The sequence below is a fragment of the Pseudophryne corroboree genome, unplaced genomic scaffold, assembly GCF_028390025.1.
Source record: "Pseudophryne corroboree isolate aPseCor3 unplaced genomic scaffold, aPseCor3.hap2 scaffold_213, whole genome shotgun sequence".
Taxonomy (NCBI): Eukaryota; Metazoa; Chordata; class Amphibia; order Anura; family Myobatrachidae; genus Pseudophryne; species Pseudophryne corroboree.
In genome coordinates this window covers 733484-746148 of record NW_026968774.1, presented here as the reverse complement: position 1 = coordinate 746148, position 12665 = coordinate 733484, and the positions used below count along the sequence as shown (strand labels likewise).

General features: G+C 49.1%; 12 non-coding genes and 2 pseudogenes across 12 annotated transcripts; 11 read left to right on the top strand and 3 right to left on the bottom strand.

Moving 5' to 3' along the window:
- Positions 1-2237: 2237 nt before the first annotated feature.
- LOC135006528 (U1 spliceosomal RNA) lies at positions 2238-2400 on the bottom strand. Its single transcript, XR_010206718.1, has one exon. It is a non-coding gene; the product is annotated as a U1 spliceosomal RNA (small nuclear RNA).
- A 152-nt stretch (positions 2401-2552) lies between these two features.
- On the bottom strand, positions 2553-2716 carry LOC135006421 (U1 spliceosomal RNA). Its single transcript, XR_010206621.1, has one exon. It is a non-coding gene; the product is annotated as a U1 spliceosomal RNA (small nuclear RNA).
- Positions 2717-3390: 674 nt separating this feature from the next.
- LOC135006561 (U1 spliceosomal RNA) lies at positions 3391-3546 on the bottom strand. The gene has a single exon (XR_010206738.1). It is a non-coding gene; the product is annotated as a U1 spliceosomal RNA (small nuclear RNA).
- A 2361-nt stretch (positions 3547-5907) lies between these two features.
- On the top strand, positions 5908-6071 carry LOC135006378 (U1 spliceosomal RNA). The gene has a single exon (XR_010206580.1). It is a non-coding gene; the product is annotated as a U1 spliceosomal RNA (small nuclear RNA).
- Positions 6072-6223: 152 nt separating this feature from the next.
- On the top strand, positions 6224-6358 carry LOC135006534 (U1 spliceosomal RNA; annotated as a pseudogene).
- Positions 6359-7060: 702 nt separating this feature from the next.
- Positions 7061-7224, top strand: LOC135006377 (U1 spliceosomal RNA). Its single transcript, XR_010206579.1, has one exon. It is a non-coding gene; the product is annotated as a U1 spliceosomal RNA (small nuclear RNA).
- A 152-nt stretch (positions 7225-7376) lies between these two features.
- LOC135006533 (U1 spliceosomal RNA) lies at positions 7377-7511 on the top strand (annotated as a pseudogene).
- Positions 7512-8213: 702 nt separating this feature from the next.
- Positions 8214-8377, top strand: LOC135006351 (U1 spliceosomal RNA). The gene has a single exon (XR_010206554.1). It is a non-coding gene; the product is annotated as a U1 spliceosomal RNA (small nuclear RNA).
- A 152-nt stretch (positions 8378-8529) lies between these two features.
- LOC135006541 (U1 spliceosomal RNA) lies at positions 8530-8692 on the top strand. The gene has a single exon (XR_010206725.1). It is a non-coding gene; the product is annotated as a U1 spliceosomal RNA (small nuclear RNA).
- A 670-nt stretch (positions 8693-9362) lies between these two features.
- Positions 9363-9526, top strand: LOC135006637 (U1 spliceosomal RNA). The gene has a single exon (XR_010206812.1). It is a non-coding gene; the product is annotated as a U1 spliceosomal RNA (small nuclear RNA).
- Positions 9527-9678: 152 nt separating this feature from the next.
- On the top strand, positions 9679-9842 carry LOC135006514 (U1 spliceosomal RNA). Its single transcript, XR_010206705.1, has one exon. It is a non-coding gene; the product is annotated as a U1 spliceosomal RNA (small nuclear RNA).
- A 668-nt stretch (positions 9843-10510) lies between these two features.
- On the top strand, positions 10511-10674 carry LOC135006349 (U1 spliceosomal RNA). Its single transcript, XR_010206552.1, has one exon. It is a non-coding gene; the product is annotated as a U1 spliceosomal RNA (small nuclear RNA).
- Positions 10675-10826: 152 nt separating this feature from the next.
- Positions 10827-10989, top strand: LOC135006549 (U1 spliceosomal RNA). The gene has a single exon (XR_010206734.1). It is a non-coding gene; the product is annotated as a U1 spliceosomal RNA (small nuclear RNA).
- Positions 10990-11660: 671 nt separating this feature from the next.
- Positions 11661-11824, top strand: LOC135006343 (U1 spliceosomal RNA). Its single transcript, XR_010206546.1, has one exon. It is a non-coding gene; the product is annotated as a U1 spliceosomal RNA (small nuclear RNA).
- The last annotated feature ends 841 nt before the right edge of the window (positions 11825-12665 follow it).

Sequence of the window (12665 nt, the reverse complement as noted above, 5' to 3'; positions counted from 1 at the left end):
GCATCTGCTTCGCTATGATGATCAACAAGTCACAAGGGCAAACACTCAGGGCTTGAGGCGTAGATCTTAGGACCAGCTGCTACAAGCATGGCAGAGGTGTCACTATCACTGGTGACACCCAGAGAGGTGGCGAAGGAGATTGTAATGCAGTGCGCGCAGATAAGCAGCGCAATGGTAAAAAGGAGGCATGGTTTCATAGGTAGGGGCGTGGCCTGGTGGCCTGAATCTACATTTTGTTGCTCCGGGTGTCCCGGGGGTTGGGGGCTGCACCCGGGGACTAGTGTGTGAGCGGTGCTGGCTCCTGCACAGTGACAGGACATGGCCACCCAGCATGACGCCTCCCTTCTTGACCAATCTGTAATTGCAGTCGCACTGCAGTTCAGCGTGATCATAAAAAATGGTGTAGCCTCCTGCTGGTGCAGACTGTATGTGCGCGCAGGAAGCCGCCACCATTTTTGTGATCACAGCGGCTGAATGTGATGTCATACAGCCGCTGTGACCACGCCCCCTGTGTCTCCTCCGTTGCAGACCCCATTTTGAAGCCTTGCCCCCGCACCGCTCCATCCCTGACTTGGAAATGGAGTGTTGCTGACCCCCCTCTCCCCCCCTGCCCCGATTGACAGGCAGAGGCGATCGCATTCTCTGCGGGGTGCCGCAGAAAATGCAGGCACATGCGTATGCTCTTAGCAATTTTTGCAGTTGGATCGCTTACTGTGATTGCAATCCAACCTGAATCAGGCCCTATTACCTATCACAATGCGCTGCGGGCAGTACAAAATTGGTTTAATATGGGAGAAAAAACCCCAGACCTGTGCTCCTTAACTGTACCTGGTGGCTCGTGGAGCGGCTGCCCAGTAATCAGTGTCCACGCCAGTGCGCACACGGTCCACCCCCTACGGCCACGCTCCCCTTCATCAGCGGCCTCGTGATCCGGAAGGGCGGTGCGTGTGTGACTGACCTTAGGAAGAAACCGGAGCCTCCGCTGCAGTGACCCAGCAACCAGGGCACGGGAGTATACAGCGCCGCTGGGAGTGATGAAGCTGCAGTAAAGATGTCTATTAGACCTAGCCTGCTGCAGCCCTTGTAGATTCTCATAAAAAAAGTTCTTATTTTCTTGTCAAAATTAATAGCTAAGAATAGGCTGCCTGAGGCAGGCCCCTGTTAAGTGGCCTGCTACTGAAGGCACCAACTACAAACTGAGCTCCCTGTTCATGGAAGCGGGGTTATAGAGGAGAATGCGCTGAGCATCTTGGGAACAGTCAAAAGCTTTGAGCCGGTTGGTGCCTCAGATCAAGATCCTACTCTACACCCCAATGTGAATCCTTGTGGAGTCCAGTGTACCCCACAGAAGAAATTAATGTGTCACACCCATTGGCAGCAACCTTAGAATAGCTGCTGACGGGCACAATTGAGAAAGGAAGGGGGGGGGACATTTGAATCCAGCACATAGATGCAATTCAAATATGTAATTTGAACCTTCCTATTTTAAAATATAATGGATGAACTTCACCCTGTGATAACAATCTTCATGATATAGAGATCTCATATGCAAAATAAGTATGAGTTGGGATAGGGCTGGGGAGGGTGGCTGCTCGGGCAAGCCCCTCCCCCGTCAAGTTAAGGAGATTCAACTGAGGAAGCACAAGGGAACTCTCGTCTGGGGACAACAACTGCAGGGAGACCACATTTTTTCAGATGAACATGGGAGGGCGGAAGGCTGCCTAATACTGAAGCACCATCAAATATCAAACCATATGCAATAACTAGTACAAGCATTCCTGGGGGAAGGTCTGCAGGAGACGAATTTGCATACGGTGATGTCATCCAAGCAGTGGGCCAAAGTTGGCTGGAACCCTCATCTGCATATGAAAAGAGAAAAGGGTTATGCAGGGCATGGCAGCCTTTTGCGGCGCTTGGATGACCCCTAGTTCGCATTAAACACCTCCACCCTCCTTCGGTGTGGGGCTCATGTTGGCTATGCCCCAGCCCCTGAAGCATTCAAGCTGATTTCTTGCAGCAGCTGGGCACTGTAACAGCTCCAGAGCTGCTCTGTAAGGCAAATAAAAGGGTGTGGGCCCTGCAGCACTACCTGTAGTTCGCATTGTGCGTTGGAAGGCACAAAGTAAGCAGACGGGAGAAGTCAGGATAGTGCGCAAGGGCATAGAAGGGAGCGGCTCAAGAAAAGAGAAGTGGAAACAGACAGCAAACTAGGCTGGAGAGAGACCTGAGACAAAGAGATCTGAATTATACGAGAGCCGACCAGGGGAAACACAAATTATGCAGTCAAGTTTCCCATATTTGGGGAAATCGCAGGGGCAGCACACCCAGAGTGCAATGGTTGAGCCTTGCCCTGGGAGAAGCACCTTCAAGATCATAGTATCTCACCTGGCAGGTAAGTAGGAGTTGGGCTAGAGCTGGGGAGGGTCGCTGCTCGGGCACCCCCCTGTCAAGTGAAGGAGATCCAACTGAGGCAGCACAATGGAACTCTCGAAAGAAGAACAAGGCTAGAGGAAGATCTGAGACAAAGAAATCTGACTTTTACCAGAGCTGACCAGCGGAAAACACAAACACAGTCCCCAACTACCACAAATAATGCAGGCGAGTTTCCCACATTTGGGTAAATCACAGGGGTCAGCATACCCAGAATGCAATGAATGAACCTCACCCTGGGTGAACAATTTTCATGACCATGGTGTCTCCTATGCAAAATAAGTATGATTTGGGATAGGGCTGGGGAGGGCCGCTGCTCAGGCACATCTCTGTCAAGTAAAGGAGATTCAACTGAGGCAGCACAAGGGAACTCTCATATGGGGACAACAACTGCAGGGAGAACACATATTTTCAGATGAACATGGGAGGGCAGAAGGCTGCCTAATACTGAAGCACCCCCAAACAACAAACCAAATGCAACAACTAGTGCAAGCATTCCTGGGGGAAGGCCTGCAGCAGATGGATTTGCATATGGTGATGTTATCCAAGCAGTGGGTCAAAGTTGGCTTCAACCCTCATCTGCATATGAAAAGAGAAAAGGGGCGTGCAGGGCATGGCGGCCTTTTGCGGTGCTTGGATGACCCCTAGATCGCATTAAACACCCCCACCCTCCTTTGGTGTGGGGCTCATGTTGGCCATGCCCCATCCCATGAAGCATTCAAGCTGATTTCTTGCAGCAGCTGGGCACTGTAACAGCTCCAGAGCTGCTCTGTAAGGCAAGTAAAAGGGTGTGGGCCCTGCAGCACTACCTGTAGTTTGCATTGTGCATTGGAAGGCACAAAGTAAGCAGACGGGAGGAGAAGTCAGGATAGTGCACAAGGGTATAGAAGGGAGGGGCTCAAGAAAAAAGAAGTGGAAACAGAGAGCAAACTAGGCTGGAGAGAGACCTGAGACAAAGAGATCTGAATTATACGAGAGCCGACCAGAGGAAACACAAATTATGCAGTCAAGTGTCCCACATTTGGGGAAATCGTAGGAGCAGCACACCCAGTGTGCAATGGGTGAGCCTTGCCCTGGGAGAAGCACCTTCCTGATTATAGTATCTCACCTGGGTGTGCTGCCCCTGCGATTTCCCCAAATGTGGGAAACTAGACTGCATAATTTATGTTTCCCCTGGTCGGCTCTCATATAATTCAGATCTCTTTGTCTCAGGTCTCTCTCCAGCCTAGTTTGCTGTCTGTTTCCACTTCTTTTTTCTTGAGCCCCTCCCTTCTATACCCTTGTGGACTATCCTGACTTCTCCTCCTGTCTGCTTACTTTGTGCCTTCCAATGCACAATGCAAACTACAGGTAGTGCTGCAGGGCCCACACCCTTTTACTTGCCTTACAGAGCAGCTCTGGAGCTGTTACAGTGCCAAGCTGCTGCAAGAAATCAGCTTGAATGCTTCAGGGGCTGGGGCATGGCCAACATGAGCCCCACACCGAAGGAGGGTGGGGGTGTTTAATGCGAACTAAGGGTCATCCAAGCGCCGCAAAAGGCCGCCATGCCCTGCATACCCCTTTTCTCTTTTCATATGCAGATGAGGGTTCCAGCCAACTTTGGCCCACTGCTTGGATGACATCACTATATGCATATCCGTCTTCTGCAGACCTTCCCCCAGGAATGCTTGTACTAGTTGTTGCATTTGGTTTGTTGTTTGGGGGTGCTTCAGTATTAGGCAGCCTTCTGCCCTCCCATGTTCATCTGAAAATATGTGTTCTCACTGCAGTTGTTGTCCCCAGATGAGAGTTCCCTTGTGCTGCCTCAGTTGAATCTCCTTTACTCTAAAACTTGTAAAACTTAGCAAAAGTGTTTACTAAATAGCTGCTCGGCAAAGTTGCAATGCCGAGACTCCCCGACCAGCTGCCCAGGATGAACCCACCTTTCTAGTAGAATGGGTCTTCACCTAATTCAGTAACGGCAATCCTGCCGTGGAATGAGCATGCTGAATCTTACCACAGATCCAGCGCATAATTGTCTACATGGAAGCAGGACACCCAATCCTGTTGGGAGCATACAGGACAAACAGAGCCTCTGTTTTCCTAATCTGAACCGTTCTGGTGACATAAATTTTCAAAGTTCTGACCACAGCCAGAGACTTTGACTCAATGAAGGTGTCAGTGGCCAAAGGCACCATGTGGAAAGATGAACCACCTTCGGCAGAAATAGTTGACGTGTCCTCAATTCTGCTCTATCTTCATGAAATATCAAATAAAGGCTCTTGTGATACTGCATGGTTTGTACTGTTTTCCATGTGCTCCCAGATCTTTCAAGCAAGAAGCATGGTCAAGAAAGTTCTGTTTGAAAAGAAACAACATTTACTGTCATTGTTATAGAATTTGGGAGAAAAAACAAGAAGAAATCTGCACTGTTGACGCACTGGACAGAATGAATGAATCATAAAATATAACCTTTATTAAGTATGTATTAAAATTGGATAAATATTAATATTATTATCCCAAACTGCAGTGAAACATAAAGGTTAAAATCACAGAACTAACATACATGTGCATAAGAAGAATAAAGAGATGTGAAAAAAAGGTTTAAAAAGCGTGTCCGTGTGTGATTATTTTTGAAGGCACAACCCTGGCGGGGTTGTTTATATAGATATATATGTTGCTAATAATCACTTTCTAGCGTAATGTTATTAAATAGCTGTTAGTATCTATGTCGTCAGGTACCACTGGGTCGTATCCTATATACTCCTGTGGGAAACTTGACTGCATAATTTGTGTTTCCCCTGGTCGGCTCTCGTATAATTCAGATCTCTTTGTCTCAGGTCTCTCTCCAGCCTAGTTTGCTGTCTGTTTCCACTTCTCTTTTCTTGAGCCGCTGCCTTCTATGCCCTTGTGCACTCTCCAGACTTCTCCTGTCTGCTTACTTTGTGCCTTCCAACGCACAATGCAAACTACAGGTAGTGCTGCAGGGCCCACACCCTTTTACTTGCCTTACAGAGCAGCTCTGGAGCTGTTACAGTGCCCAGCTGCAGCAAGAAATCAGCTTGAATGCTTCAGGGGCTGGGGCATAGCCAACATGAGCCCCACACCGACGGAGGGTGGAGGTGTTTAATGCAAACTAGGGGTCAGCCAAGCGCCGCAAAAGGCCGCCATGCCCTGCATGCCCCTTTTCTCTTTTCATATGCAGACGAGGGTTGAAGCCAACTTTGACCCACTGCTTGGATGACATCACCATATGCAAATCCATCTGCGGCAGGCCTTCCCCCAGGAATGCTTGCACTAGTTGTTGCATTTGGTTTGTTGTTTGGGGGTGCTTCAGTATTAGGCAGCCTTCTGCCCTCCCATGTTCATCTGAAAATATGTGTTCTCCCTGCAGTTGTTGTCCCCAGATGAGAGTTCCCTTGTGCTGCCTCAGTTGAATCTCCTTTACTTGACAGAGATGTGCCTGAGCAGCGGCCCTCCCCAGCCCTATCCCAAATCATACTTATTTTGCATAGGAGATACCATGGTCATGAAGATTGTTCTCCCAGGGTTAGGTTCATTCATTGCGTTCTGGGTATGCTGACCTCTGTGATTTCCCCAAATGTGGGAAACTCAACTGCATTATTTGTGGTAGTGGGGGACTGTGTTTGTGCTTTCCTCTGGTCAGCTCTGGTAAAAGTCAGATTTCTTTGTCTCAGATCTTCCTCTAGCCTTGTTCTTCTTTCAAGAGTTCCCTTGTGCTGCCTCAGTTGGATCTCCTTCACTTGACAGGGGGGTGCCCGAGCAGCGACCCTCCCCAGCTCTAGCCCAACTCCTACTTACCTGCCAGGTGAGATACTATGATCATGAAGTTGCTTCTCCCAGGGCAAGGCTCACCCATTGCACTCTGGGTGTGCTGCCCCTGCGATTTCCCCAAATATGGGAAACTTGATTGCATAATTTGTGTTTCCCCTAGTCGGCTCTCATATAATTCAGATCTCTTTGTCTCAGGTCTCTCTCCAGCCTAGTTTGCTGTCTGTTTCCACTTCTTTTTTCTTGAGCCCCTCCCTTCTATACCCTTGTGCACTATCCTGACTTCTCCTCCTGTCTGCTTACTTTGTGCCTTCCGATGCACAATGCAAACTACAGGTAGTGCTGCAGGGCCCACACCCTTTTACTTGCCTTACAGAGCAGCTCTGGAGCTGTTACAGTGCCCAGCTGCTGCAAGAAATCAGCTTGAATGCTTCAGGGGCTGGGGCATAGCCAACATGAGCCCCACACCGACGGAGGGTGGAGGTGTTTAATGCGAACTAAGGGTCATCCAAGCGCCGCAAAAGGCCGCCATGCCCTGCATACCCCTTTTCTCTTTTCATATGCAGATGAGGGTTCCAGCCAACTTTGGCCCACTGCTTGGATGACATCACTGTATGCAAATCCGTCTTCTGCAGACCTTCCCCCAGGAATGCTTGTACTAGTTGTTGCATTTGGTTTGTTGTTTGGGGGTGCTTCAGTATTAGGCAGCCTTCTGCCCTCCCATGTTCATCTGAAAATATGTGTTCTCCCTGCAGTTGTTGTCCCCAGATGAGAGTTCCCTTGTGCTGCCTCAGTTGAATCTCCTTTACTTGACAGAGATGTGCCTGAGCAGCGGCCCTCCCCAGCCCTATCCCAAATCATACTTATTTTGCATAGGAGATACCATGGTCATGAAGATTGTTCTCCCAGGGTTAGGTTCATTCATTGCGTTCTGGGTATGCTGACCTCTGTGATTTCCCCAAATGTGGGAAACTCAACTGCATTATTTGTGGTAGTGGGGGACTGTGTTTGTGCTTTCCTCTGGTCAGCTCTGGTAAAAGTCAGATTTCTTTGTCTCAGATCTTCCTCTAGCCTTGTTCTTCTTTCCAGAGTTCCCTTGTGCTGCCTCAGTTGGATCTCCTTCACTTGACAGGGGGGTGCCCGAGCAGCGACCCTCCCCAGCTCTAGCCCAACTCCTACTTACCTGCCAGGTGAGATACTATGATCATGAAGTTGCTTCTCCCAGGGCAAGGCTCACCCATTGCACTCTGGGTGTGCTGCCCCTGCGATTTCCCCAAATATGGGAAACTTGATTGCATAATTTGTGTTTCCCCTAGTCGGCTCTCATATAATTCAGATCTCTTTGTCTCAGGTCTCTCTCCAGCCTAGTTTGCTGTCTGTTTCCACTTCTTTTTTCTTGAGCCCCTCCCTTCTATACCCTTGTGCACTATCCTGACTTCTCCTCCTGTCTGCTTACTTTGTGCCTTCCGATGCACAATGCAAACTACAGGTAGTGCTGCAGGGCCCACACCCTTTTACTTGCCTTACAGAGCAGCTCTGGAGCTGTTACAGTGCCCAGCTGCTGCAAGAAATCAGCTTGAATGCTTCAGGGGCTGGGGCATAGCCAACATGAGCCCCACACCGACGGAGGGTGGAGGTGTTTAATGCGAACTAAGGGTCATCCAAGCGCCGCAAAAGGCCGCCATGCCCTGCATACCCCTTTTCTCTTTTCATATGCAGATGAGGGTTCCAGCCAACTTTGGCCCACTGCTTGGATGACATCACTGTATGCAAATCCGTCTTCTGCAGACCTTCCCCCAGGAATGCTTGTACTAGTTGTTGCATTTGGTTTGTTGTTTGGGGGTGCTTCAGTATTAGGCAGCCTTCTGCCCTCCCATGTTCATCTGAAAATATGTGTTCTCCCGGCAGTTGTTGTCCCCAGATGAGAGTTCCCTTGTGCTGCCTCAGTTGAATCTCCTTTACTTGACAGAGATGTGCCTGAGCAGCGGCCCTCCCCAGCCCTATCCCAAATCATACTTATTTTGCATAGGAGATACCATGGTCATAAAGATTGTTCTCCCAGGGTGAGGTTCATTCATTGCATTCTGTGTATGCTGACCCCTGTGATTTCCCCAAATGTGGGAAACTCAACTGCATTATTTGTGGTAGTGGGGGACTGTGTTTGTGTTTTCCTCTGGTCAGCTCTGGTAAAAGTCAGATTTCTTTGTCTCAGATCTTCCTCTAGCCTTGTTCTTCTTTCGAGAGTTCCATTGTGCTGCCTCAGTTTGATCTCCTTCACTTGACAGGGGGGTACCCGAGCAGCGACCCTCCCCAGCTCTAGCCCAACTCCTACATAACTGCCAGGTGAGATACTATGATCATGAAGGTGCTTCTCCCAGGGCAAGGCTCACCCATTGCACTCTGGGTGTGCTGCTCCTGCGATTTCCCCAAATGTGGGAAACTTGACTGCATAATTTGCGTTTCCCCTGGTCGGCTCTCGTATAATTCAGATCTCTTTGTCTCAGGTCTCTCTCCAGCCTAGTTTGCTGTCTGTTTCCACTTCTCTTTTCTTGAGCCGCTGCCTTCTATGCCCTTGTGCACTCTCCTGACTTCTCCTGTCTGCTTACTTTGTGCCTTCCAACGCACAATGCAAACTACAGGTAGTGCTGCAGGGCCCACACCCTTTTACTTGCCTTTCAGAGCAGCTCTGGAGCTGTTACAGTGCCCAGCTGCTGCAAGAAATCAGCTTGAATGCTTCAGGGGCTGGGGCATAGCCAACATGAGCCCCACACCGACGGAGGGTGGAGGTGTTTAATGCGAACTAAGGGTCATCCAAGCGCCGCAAAAGGCCGCCATGCCCTGCATACCCCTTTTCTCTTTTCATATGCAGATGAGGGTTCCAGCCAACTTTGGCCCACTGCTTGGATGACATCACCGTATGCAAATACGTCTTCTGTAGACCTTCCCCCAGGAATGCTTGTACTAGTTGTTGCATTTGGTTTGTTGTTTGGGGTGCTTCAGTATTAGGCAGCCTTCTGCTCTCCCATGTTCATCTGAAAATATGTGTTCTCCCTGCAGTTGTTGTCCCCAGATGAGAGTTCTCTTGTGCTGCCTCAGTTGAATCTCCTTTACTTGACAGAGATGTGCCTGAGCAGCGGCCCTCCTCAGCCCTATCCCAAATCATACTTATTTTGCATAGGAGATACCATGGTCATGAAGATTGTTCTTCCAGGGTGAGGTTCATTCATTGCATTCTGGGTATGCTGACCCCTGTGATTTCCCCAAATGTGGGAAACTCGACTGCATTATTTGTGGTAGTGGGGGACTGTGTTTGTGCTTTCCTCTGGTCAGCTCTGGTAAAAGTCAGATTTCTTTGTCTCAGATCTTCCTCTAGCCTTGTTCTTTTTTTGAGAGTTTCCTTGTGCTGCCTCAGTTGGATTTCCTTCACTTGACAGGGGGGTGCCCGAGCAGCGACCCTCCCCAGCTCTAGCCCAACTCCTACTTACCTGCCAGGTGAGATACTATGATCAGGAAGGTGCTTCTCCCAGGGCAAGGCTCACCCATTGCACTCTGGGTGTGCTGCTCCTACGATTTCCCCAAATGTGGGACACTTGACTACATAATTTGTGTTTCCTCTGGTCGGCTACTCGTATAATTCAGATCTCTTTGTCTCAGGTCTCTCTCCAGCCTAGTTTGCTGTCTGTTTCCACTTCTCTTTTCTTGAGCCCCTGCCCTTGCCCTTGTGCACTCTCCTGACTTCTCCTGTCTGCTTACTTTGTGCCTTCCAACGCACAATGCAAATTACAGGTAGTGCTGCAGGGCCAACACCCTTTTACTTGCCTTACAGAGCAGCTCTGGAGCTGTTACAGTGCCCAGCTGCTGCAAGAAATCAGCTTGAATGCTTCAGGGGCTGGGGCATAGCCAACATGAGCCCCACACCGACGGAGGGTGGAGGTGTTTAATGCGAACTAAGGGTCATCCAAGCGCCGCAAAAGGCCGCCATGCCCTGCATACCCCTTTTCTCTTTTCATATGCAGATGAGGGTTCCAGCCAACTTTGGCCCACTGCTTGGATGACATCACCGTATGCAAATCCGTCTTCTGCAGACCTTTTCCCAGGAATGCTTGTACTAGTTGTTGCATTTGGTTTGTTGTTTGGGGGTGCTTCAGTATTAGGCAGCCTTCTGCTCTCCCATGTTCATCTGAAAATATGTGTTCTCCCTGCAGTTGTTGTCCCCAGATGAGAGTTCCCTTGTGCTGCCTCAGTTGAATCTCCTTTACTTGACAGAGATGTGCCTGAGCAGCGGCCCTCCCCAGCCCTATCCCAAATCATACTTATTTTGCATAGGAGATACCATTGTCATGAAGATTGTTCTCCCAGGGTGAGGTTCATTCATTGCACTCTGGGTATGCTGACCCCTGTGATTTCCCCAAATGTGGGAAACTCGACTGCATTATTTGTGGTAGTGGGGGACTGCGTTTGTGCTTTCCTCTGGTCAGCTCTGGTAAAAGTCAGATTTCTTTGTCTCAGATCTTCCTCTAGCCTTGTTCTTTTTTTGAGAGTTTCCTTGTGCTGCCTCAGTTGGATCTCCTTCACTTGACAGGGGGGTGCCCGAACAGCGACCCTCCCCAGCTCTAGCCCAACTCCTACTTACCTGCCAGGTGAGATACTATGATCAGGAAGGTGCTTCTCCCAGGGCAAGGCTCACCCAATGCACTCTGGGTGTGCTGCTCCTACGATTTCCCCAAATGTGGGACACTTGATTACATAATTTGTGTTTCCTCTGGTCGGCTCTCGTATAATTCAGATCTCTTTGTCTCAGGTCTCTCTCCAGCCTAGTTTGCTGTCTGTTTCCACTTCTCTTTTCTTGAGCCGCTCCCTTCTATGCCCTTGTGCACTATCCTGACTTCTCCCGTCTGCTTACTTTGTGCCTTCCAACGCACAATGCAAACTACAGGTAGTGCTGCAGGGCCCACACCCTTTTACTTGCTTTACAGAGCAGCTCTGGAGCTGTTACAGTGCCCAGCTGCTGCAAGAAATCAGCTTGAATGCTTCAGGGGCTGGGGCATAGCCAACATGAGCCCCACACCGAAGGAAGGTGGAGGTGTTTAATGCAAACTAGGGGTCATCCAAGCGCCGCAAAAGGCCGCCATGCCCTGCACACCCCTTTTTTATTTTCATATGCAGACGAGGGTTGAAGCCAACTTTGACCCACTGCTTGGATGACATCACCATATGCAAATCCATCTGCTGCAGGCCTTCCCCCAGGAATGCTTGCACTAGTAGTTGCATTTGGTTTGTTGTTTGGGGGTGCTTCAGTGTTAGGCAGCCTTCTGCCCTCCCATGTTCATCTGAAAATATGTGTTCTCCCTGCAGTTGTTGTCCCCAGATGAGAGTTCCCTTGTGTTGCCTCAGTTGAATCTCCTTTACTTGACAGAGATGTGCCTGAGCAGCTGCCCTCCCCAGCCCTATCCCAAATCATACTTATTTTGCATAGGAGATACCATGGTCATGAAGATTGTTCTCCCAGGGTGAGGTTCATTCATTGCACTCTGGGTATGCTGACCCCTGTGATTTCCCCAAATGTGGGAAACTCGACTGCATTATTTGTGGTAGTGGGGGACTGCGTTTGTGCTTTCCTCTGGTCAGCTCTGGTAAAAGTCAGATTTCTTTGTCTCAGATCTTCCTCTAGCCTTGTTCTTCTTTCGAGAGTTCCCTTGTGCTGCCTCAGTTGGATCTCCTTCACTTGACAGGGGGTGCCCGAGCAGCAATCCTCCACAGCTCTAGCCCAACTCCTACTTACCTGCCAGGTGAGATACTATGATGTTCACTGTTAGGGCAATCAGGATGTGGAATTCCCTGCCAGGGAAGGTGGTAATGGCGGACTCTGTAATTGGATTTAAAAAAGGAATGGATACATTTCTGAATGAAAAAGCTATCCAAGGTTATAATACTTAAAATATCAACATGGTTAATCCGGGGGTAACATGAGTTATAGTAGCTAACTAGTCATAAAACATTATTCAGCAAGTATGTAGAATCATCACAACTTAAAACAGGTTGAACACGATGGGCAATTTGCCTCTATTCAACCTCAAAAACTATGTTACTATATGTTACTATATTACTATGTTACTGTAGTATACAGAACACCACAATGTAATGAGCAGTGATAGTGAGCACTGATGAGGATACTAGAACTGACACTGAGCAGCAAGATGCAGCACTGGACTATTAGTAATGTACTGTAGTATGCTGAGCACCACAATGCAGCACAAGACAATGAGCAGTGATACTGAGCACTGATGAGGATACTACTGAGAACTGACACTGAGCAGGAGAGACACACTACTAGTATTACTGAGCAGCAATAAGTAACCACTGATACTGAGCACTGATATTGAGATTTCCACTGAGAGAACATAGCCACGTCCTCTCCGCTCTTTCTTCAATGCACGAGTAAAAATGGCGGCAACGCGCAGCTC